The sequence below is a fragment of the Electrona antarctica genome, assembly GCF_951216825.1.
Source record: "Electrona antarctica genome assembly, chromosome: 13".
NCBI lineage: Eukaryota > Metazoa > Chordata > Actinopteri > Myctophiformes > Myctophidae > Electrona > Electrona antarctica.
Genome location: NC_136794.1, coordinates 25,179,793 through 25,189,057, shown reverse-complemented (window position 1 = coordinate 25,189,057; position 9,265 = coordinate 25,179,793).

The window sequence follows — 9,265 nt, the reverse complement described above, 5'->3', positions numbered from 1 at the left end:
AATAAAAAAGCACACACGTGTGAACGAAGTGAGGGGCGCTCTTGTCATCATACATCATCTCACTTTGGCCAATCACAATTTGCGTCCTCACTTTTGTCTTCAATATTTGTGTTTACAGCCCCACACGGTCTACTTTTTGGGGCCGATTGGAATCTAAAATCGCAAAGGAATATAAAAGCTTTGTGCAAGAGAGATTGTTGTTGATTATGTTATTCATATGTTAGTTGATACTATCAATGATAAGGGCTACCAACTAAACCCTAGGAGAAGCTAAATACCTAACCGACACTGACTTTGCTGATGACATTGCTGGCAATACGGCAACCTTCCCCGTGTTTCTTCACTAGTCCGATCCAGAAGAACACAGTTTGTAGGAATATAGTGCTTTCAAATTTGAGAAATGTATAATGGGGCTCAATGGCAGCTCTATGGCACGTCAACAAATTACTTTCACCTAGAAACTCTATTCACACATTTTATAATTCAGCTTACTGTGGAGACACATGCTGGAACTTTTTACTTTGAAATGATTTGTAGTTTCTGAGTTATTTAACTTAAACGACCAATGCATTCTCAATGGCAATAGCACAAACTTTGGCATGCTACTAGTCCTACAATGTAGGACTTTCCCTGGACAGGGAAAGGCCTACATACTCTCCAAGAGTTGGGAAAGAACATATCAAGAGAGTGGAGTGGTAGGCCCTTGGATTGACCAGTGGATGCAATGTACCCCACTTTGAGGTGTCACGTCTTAGGCCTAGATTTAGGGTAGGATTGAACCAGTCGCACTGTAGCCATACAAAGGCCTAGGGTTCCCAGATTGTAAAATGTTGTTCCTCCATCTTGGGAGAGTATGTAGGCCTTTCACTGGACCTCCTAGCCATTAAGATGACCACAGGCCCACCACTTAAAGACCACATGTTAGGGTGCCCAAATCTGAAGTTAGGTGGTCAAATTACCTGAAACTGAAGCAATTCAGTAAAGGGCAACGCTTCCTCATGGGGTCATTTTAGGACCTAGGACCTCCAGTAAAGGGTAAAATACTCTTCTCGGTTGTGGGAACAACATATCCAATGATGAGGACCCCAGGCCCAAAGATGTCCCCCTGGCAACTGTTTCAACTTTGGGTCAGCCTACATGTAAAAGTGCCCAAAGTTGAAAGAAGGTTGTCAAATGAACTGGAACTGAAACAATGGTGTAATTATGCCCAAATCTGAAGTTAGGTGGTCAAATGAACTGAAACTGAAGCAATTCAGTAAAGGTCAACGCTTCCTCATGGGGTCATTTTAGGGCCTAGGACCTCCAGTAAAGGGTAAAATACTCTTCTTGGTTGTGGGAACAACATATCCAACGATGAGGACCCCATGCCCAAAGATGTCCCCCTTGCAACTGTTTCAACTTTGGGTCAGCCTACATGTAAAAGTGCCCAAAGTTGAAGGGCAGAGCTTCAACTTCAGCTACCCAGTACCCAAGGTTGAAGCCCTTCAACTTTGGGCAGATCTACAAGCTCGTAGTGCGGCACCGAGTGCCACGCTACGAGCTTGTAGATCTGCTATTTTTCAGTGGGGTACATTTAATCACTGGTCCTGGGTCAATCCAAGGGCCTACCACTCCACTCTCTTGATATGTTGTTCCCCAACTCTTGGAGAGTATTTAGGCCTTTTACTGGAGGTCCCAGCCCCTAAAATGACCCCAGGAGGAAGTGTTGACCTTTACTGAATTGCTTCAGTTTGAGTTCATTTGAGCACCTAAATTCAGATTTGGGCACCGTAGCATGTGGTTTTTAAGTGGTGGGCCTCGGGTCATCCTAGGGGCTAGAACAGGGGTGCCCACACATTTATGACGTGAGATCTACTTTAAAAATGACCAGCTCAACAAGATCTACCCACTGAAAAAATAAGTGTACCATTGCTGAAAATAGTTTAAATATATAATGTACCTGGGGGGGCTTTGGAATAGGGAGAAAATATGACAGGCAGTTTGCTGTCATATTTCCTCCCCGTATTTAACTTAAACGCCCAATGCATTCTCAATGGCAATAGCACAAACTTTGGCATGCTACTAGTCCTACATACTTACACCTAGAAACCCCATTCAAACCTATTTAGGTTCATCTTACGGTGGACATGTTTGCCTGAAAATAAATCTTTGAAATGTTTCATAGTTTTAGAAATATAGTGCTTTCAAATGTGAGAAATTCACAATGGGGCTCAATGGCAGATATTGGCACGTCAAAAAAGCACTTTCACCTAGAAACTCCATTCACACTTTTTTATAATTCAGCTTACTGTGGAGACACATGCTGGAACCTTTTACTTTGAAATGAGTTGTGTTCCGCTGGATATAGTAATCAGCGTTTGGTTTCTATTAATAAATATGCACTGTACAACTTGCCAATAGTTATCAGTACTAAACATGGGAGTGAGAGCCTTTCACCCCAAAGCAAGCCCTGACTGAAGTTAACAGGGAGGTGTGAAATGTGACACCTCTCCATCTCAGTCTTAAGGATGTGTGTATCAATGATTGTCTACTAATACTCTTCAAGTTATCAATTATCCATTGAATGTCTAATTATTGTAATGTAGCAGTAATGTCATGGGTTGAACTTATAGACTTGGAGTAGTCAGACAAAGAACTGGCATAAATGGAGCAAGCCGGAGAACTTCCTCTAATAGGCCTCACACACAGTGGGGGTTCTGATAACCACAGAACCACTAGTAAGTTCCACCAGCAAACTGCTTCTCCCATGCCAGACCTCATGGCTAGCACATGTCAGTGGGTGATGCTTCCTGGTCTTTCAACCAATGGTAAAGGTCCACAGGAAGGACTGATGCCATGGTGCTCAGCAGTCAATTGAATGTTAGCTGATGTGAACCTGCCCAACAGGGCAGGTCTAAGGAAACAGAGTTTTTATAAGCCACTTCGGCGACTCCAGTAAGTCAGATTCAGTAACATCAACCAAGAGTCCATACCTCTCCAAACGGAGAAGAGAGATCCGGATGGGGAACTGGTAATTACTGTTTTATACTCTGCCTACTATCTCTGTTAAATACAAATGATTAGAACGTATTATGGGAATGTAACAAATGTATATTCTTGTGTTTCTATATCTATTTCAGGTTTAAAATCTATGCCTATGCCACCAGCATATAATCTATGCCACTAAAGCCATACCTGACACTAACATCTGTCAATTAAAACAACTTATAATTGGTTATGATAGACACTTTTCACTGTCTTTAATAGCTCAATTAATCTGCCAAACCAGGCAGTCTGTGCAGATAAGCCATTTATAGATGTGTTTAACTAAATGTTGTTTGTTGAAACCGATGAATTAATAATAAAGTTTATAAAATACACTCTGTAGTCCTAAAGTATGATTGGCGTGAATATTAGCTACTGCTCTTCCGAGTTCTCAAATTAGGTGTCTTCTACCTATAGTAAAGTGTGACAACCACAGAATGCTAGAAAGATGTACAATTTGTAGTTTCGGAGTTATTTAACTTAAACACCCAATGCATTCTCAATGGCAATAGCACAAACTTTGGCATGCTACTAGTCCTACATACTTACACCTAGAAACCCCAGTCAAACCTATTTAGGTTCATCTTACGGTGGACATGTTTGCCTGAAAAGAAATCTTTGAAATGTTTCATAGTTTTAGAAATATATAGTGCTTTCAAATTTGAGAAATGTATAATGGGGCTCAATGGCAGATATTGGCACGTCGAAAAAGCACTTTCCCCCAGAAACTCCATTCACACATTTTATAATTCAGCTTACTGTGGAGACACATGCTGGAACTTTTTACTTTGAAATGATTTCTAGTTTCGGAGTTATTTAACTTAAACGCCCAATGCATAGAGCACTGAAGTCCTGACATCACTGCCCTCTACTGTCAGTAGAGGGCGTCAGTCCACAGGTTCATGTACTTTTTATTTGCATTGTAATCTCCATAGGGGGATTTTAGATCGCCTCATATAAGAACTGTGTTTGAAAAATAAACCGATCACCCCAGCCTTTTCACTCATATGGATATGAAGCATCGACTGAAGGTGGAAATGTACAAATATACCCAAAGAGTAACAAAATAAGCGTTAGAAACGAGTCAAACAACCCAGAGACTACATTTCCGGGTATGCGGGGTGGCTGCATCTGCCCGTCGCACAACAGAAACTGAATGTCAATTACGTTTATTTTTATTTTTATTTTATTGATATTTAATGTTTCGTGGTTAGTACGAGTCGAGTCACCACCAGCTGAGCTTACGTCAACGAGGAATCTCAGGAACGCAATGTGTTGACAGCTGGGCGTGACGTATATTAGCAGCGACAATGCCTTCATATGTAGTTTCAAGGCTTTTGCGGCCACATTAATTCCATTTTCTCCAGAAACTGGCTGTATCAAATATGAATGGACATCATTAACGACGCACAGCCACTCCCCTGACAGAAAGGCCGGGGTGGTCGGTTTATTTTTCAAACACAGTTCTTATATGAAGAATGGAGATTTCAATGCAAATAAAAAAATACATGAACCTGTGTGTTGGTGCCCTCTACTGAAAGTGATGTCAGACTTCGGTGCTCTATTCTCAATGGCAATTACACAAACTTTGGCATGCTACTTGTCCTACATAACTTACACCTAGAAACCCCATTCAAACCTATTTAGGTTCATCTTACGGTGATTTCTGAAAATAAATCTTTAAAATGTTTCATAGTTTTAGAAATATATAGTGGACATATATATATATATATATATATATATATATAAGGACACTTCGACACCAACTCTGGGGGAGCCCGGGTTCGAACTGGCAACCTTGCAGTTACCATCCAGCCACTCTACCCCCTGAGCCACCGCCGCCCTGTTTTGGTTTGGTTTTACTATAGTTTATGACAGAATGGAGAGAGAAAGCTAAATTCATTGACAAAGTACATTTGGAATTTGTCACCCATCCTACACACCCTATAATTATAGACAAAGTCACCTTCAATTCAAGTGACAATAAACCAGAAAAAACATCTAAAAACCATACAGATAATAATATGCATCAAGCAAGGTAAGTGATAATCATATTTTTTAGCAAAACAACTCTTCATAAAAAATATACAGTTCACAGCGCACATTCCCCCGGCAAGTGGTATGTCCCAATTACATTACTCACCCTATATAAGGAGCACTTGCACTCATGTATGACTCTTTTCGGATACTCAGACCAGGAAGAGGATATATAGTAGTAAGAAAGTTTGTTTAGCAATGACAAGGATGAGCTTTAAACTATTAACAACAAGAATATATATGATGGAATGCCAAGGGTGAGCCAGAAAATAGCAGTCAGGAGCAGTGGCGTATCCAGGAATTACGTTTTGGCCGTTATGTTACGTTATGTTAATTGTCGTCTCCCCGCGCACAATCGTAGCACTAAAGGTTTTCAAAGAGATATACCTGCCAGACGAGTGGGATACAAAGGCTGAAAGGCATGCATTTACATTCCAATGGGTGATTGAGGGTCGCGCTCTACCGCAACGGCCAATCAGCTGTCCATTTTAATAGTTCTCAGGTCTTGTTCTTGCCCTCTTTTTTCTCATTGTATGGATTTTGGCCAGGCCAGAAATTGATTTGGACAGGCGGACGCCTGCCCTCGCCTTATTGTAGATACGCCTCTGGTCAGGAGAATGAGACTGGCAGGACACTGCCAAAGACACACAGAGCTTCCAGCCAGCAAGTTAGTGCTGTGGGAACCAACACAGGCACCGGTCACAAGGACGTCCCACATTATCCTCTGGGTGGTCAGCTTTGGATGTATATACATACAGCAATTGTGAGGTCTCGTGCCTGATTGATGACTTCATCTGAGAAGTGCAGGGAGATCCAGACACATGATGGCCTTGAACGATGCCTTCTTGCCAGTGAATGCTGGTGTTGTTGCCACTTAAGCTATGGATAAAGGGCAGGGCAACAACACTGTCCAAGCCCCAGTGCTGATACCATTTGATGGACAGGAAGGTATGCATTTTGCTCTGGAAGGCATCTGAGGTGGGTTGATGCATTAGTAAAGGCACATGATGATGATGTCTGTGTCATTGGCATGGATGACAACTCTGTCAACATTGTCATTCTGGACACTGTAGCTTATGGAGTATTTTTGTATCAGCCTCCTGTTGTGTGGATTCTACGTCATCTCAAGCTCACAAGTGTTGACAGCCAGCTAAGCTGAAGTTTTTGGCAAGTCTGGGTGTGTAGTTCATTTATTAAAATGTCATCTTAAAGATACATTGTGGGTGCCTTCTCAGATTTTTCTGTGCAATCATCCCCACAACTCTATATAGAATCTGAGGGAAAATGACAATAAAATACATTATTTATGACTGCAGCCATATTGTCAATATAGAAATGAAAGCTCAAACTAATCAAATGTGCTCACGTTGCTTAAAAAGCAGCTGTCACTGTAAAAGTCACAGTAAAACTAATTTCCGGGTGGCGTCCATCTTGGAAATATGCAAATTAAGGGTTTAGACACACCCCATCATAAAGTCCATTGAGTTTCTCGTGCTCATAAATTATGAAATAGACACCAAGTTTGCATTTCTATCCCATCTGGTTCAAAAGTTATTGCCAAAGCTACTTTCTGATAGGGGCCGATATTGAGGTGGCCATATTGGATTTCCAGCAGCAAGTTGACCGGGTTGTCCATATAGGTTGTGTTCCTAATGGGTCATACATATTATTTCTGGTGGCCAACCTTTTATAGCAGGGCAAATACAGAAATCTAAAAAAGGGGTTACCCAAGGTGGGTAATTTGCATTTTTACATGATATATCATGTAAATGCGAAATACGATGCACCCATACATACCTTGTTTAGAATCTAATCAGCTCCAAACCCTTCCCACCAAAAATGTAGATTTAACCACTGCAATCTTGATTTTATGCCATCTAGGAGGCGAGATATTGAGAAATTCGTTTTTGGAAGTAGCCAGTGTGTGCGTATGTGCGTGCGTGCGTGCGTGCGTGCGTGCGTGCGTGCGTGCGTGCGTGCGTGCGTGCGTGCGTGCGTGCGTGCGCTCTGCAGTAAGGCAGGGGGCTTAAATGGGGCCTTGGTGACTGGCTGACTCAGTGAAGGCACAGCAGAGATTGGATCTGGTAGAGGACCCTTATTTCATATAGGGTGCATGTGTTTGGTCCGACGTACGGTACTAACAGTCCTAGTAAAAGTATCAATCAAGAAGTTGTAATCAACAAAGTAAAAGTCTGTATTCAAAAAGTACTTGAGTAAAAGTATAAAGGTATTGGCATCAAAATATACTTTAACTACCAAGTACTCATTGCGCAGAACGTCCCATTTCACAAGCTTTCGGAAATAAATTGCACCACTGCGTATCAATGTCAAATTGATCGAAAATGAATCAATGTTAGCCGCCCTTTTTCGTGTGTGACTTCACTTCAGGACTGGGATGGAGATCAACAGAGCCAAATTGAGTTTTCATCACTCCAACAGTGTGGAAACCAATGGACCTTGAAAGCTGCACTGATTAATGGAGGGAGATTCTGCTGAACAAGCAAGTCAGCTCTCAGAACACTTCTGTGCGAAAGGTCAAACATGCAAGCATTTACCAGATATGAACTTTACAATGATGTATAATAACCATCCATTCACCCATGTAATGTCATATTCAATACGAACAAGAGAGTTAAGATAAGACAAACACAGCAAAATAAAAAATGAAATGACAATACTTGTATTTCTTTATTGAAATATAATCGACCCCTGAGGCTAGATAGAAAGGCCATAATTTAGTTGTTTGCGCCTCATCTAGCTCTTCAGTCTGACACAGCCAGTTAGAACACAACAGACCTGGACAAAAACATCTCACCACTGTCATGAAAACCGCTTCGCTTTGCTTTTTAAGTCCAATCGTAAAGTTTACACAGTCCTTGTGAGCTGATGTATCTTGCTTAGGATCCTTCTATGTATTTGATGTATTACCATGTGGTGTTCTTGCTTACTGTAAGGGTTAAGAGCATCTGCTAAATGCCTAAATTGTAAATTGATGTATATATCTATCTATCCTGTTTATGCTTAAGAAGTCTGGCTTATATGATTAATTATATTATAATGTCCATTGTCCATGTGACTATCTAAAAAGAGCCTTTTGATATTCCTATGAATAACCTTTTGGAGATATGACAGATGGTTTCAATCAGACTGTGTTTTTTACTTGGACACTTTTCATTTTATTTTATTTTATACTTTGCCTATTCAAAAATAGTACTAGTAATAGTAATAATAGACATACAAGCTAATAGCATAGCACGAAGTGACGCGATATGAGCTTGTTGATATGCTATTTTAGGAAAATCATGAAAGTTTTTGCAAATCTTTGAATAAATATATTTATAAAGTGAACATTTTTAAGTCAAATCTTTGCCTCTGGGGGGTCCCTGGAACAAATACATATAAATACAAATACATATACATTTTTACATGAAAAAGGTTTGAGCACCAGCACCATGTTTTTTCAGAAAACGGTTTAGAAGATATTTGTAATCGGCCTCAGGCCTGAATGAGTTAAGGGGGTAAAATTGACATACCGTACACTCAATTAAAACGTAAATCCTAAACTGGATTCACAAGGGCTCTGTAGCCTCCTGATTCCGCTCTACACTAAATTGCTATGCCAGAAAATAGTCAATCGTCAATCTACAATCTCACAAGTCGAGTCAAGTCAAGACATGTTTTGATGAGCTTGTAGATCTGCTATTTTTTGCTACACGTTAACCCCTGAATAGGGATGCTAGCTAGAGTTCAACTTGCCAAGCACACTGGCAACTTGGTTCAAATTATTGATACTAGATGATTCAATGTAGCATTTGCTTTTGTCTGCCAGAAGTGCAAAGAAGAGCGGGGAAACATTTCACCAGTTAAGATCAAAAATCTTAGCAGAGCCAAATTCAAAATACCATTTTATACTTTAGTCAAGATACCTGAACTAGCTCTCTAAATAGGCAGGTTATATATCATTATAGACTGTGGCAAATTAGTGCATACAATGTTTTTTTGTTTTTTTTTACCACAAAATAAATTATACAACTTTATAACAGCCTTTATAAAGCCTCATAGGGGTCATCTGCCCGTTCATGGTACACAGCTACATCCTCAGTGTTCATTAATTCTGAGTTTAACTTTAAGTTACATTAACACTGATGCTCCTCTTACTGTGTATGGACATTGATTTAAGCCAGGTAAGTTTATAGATGTGGTT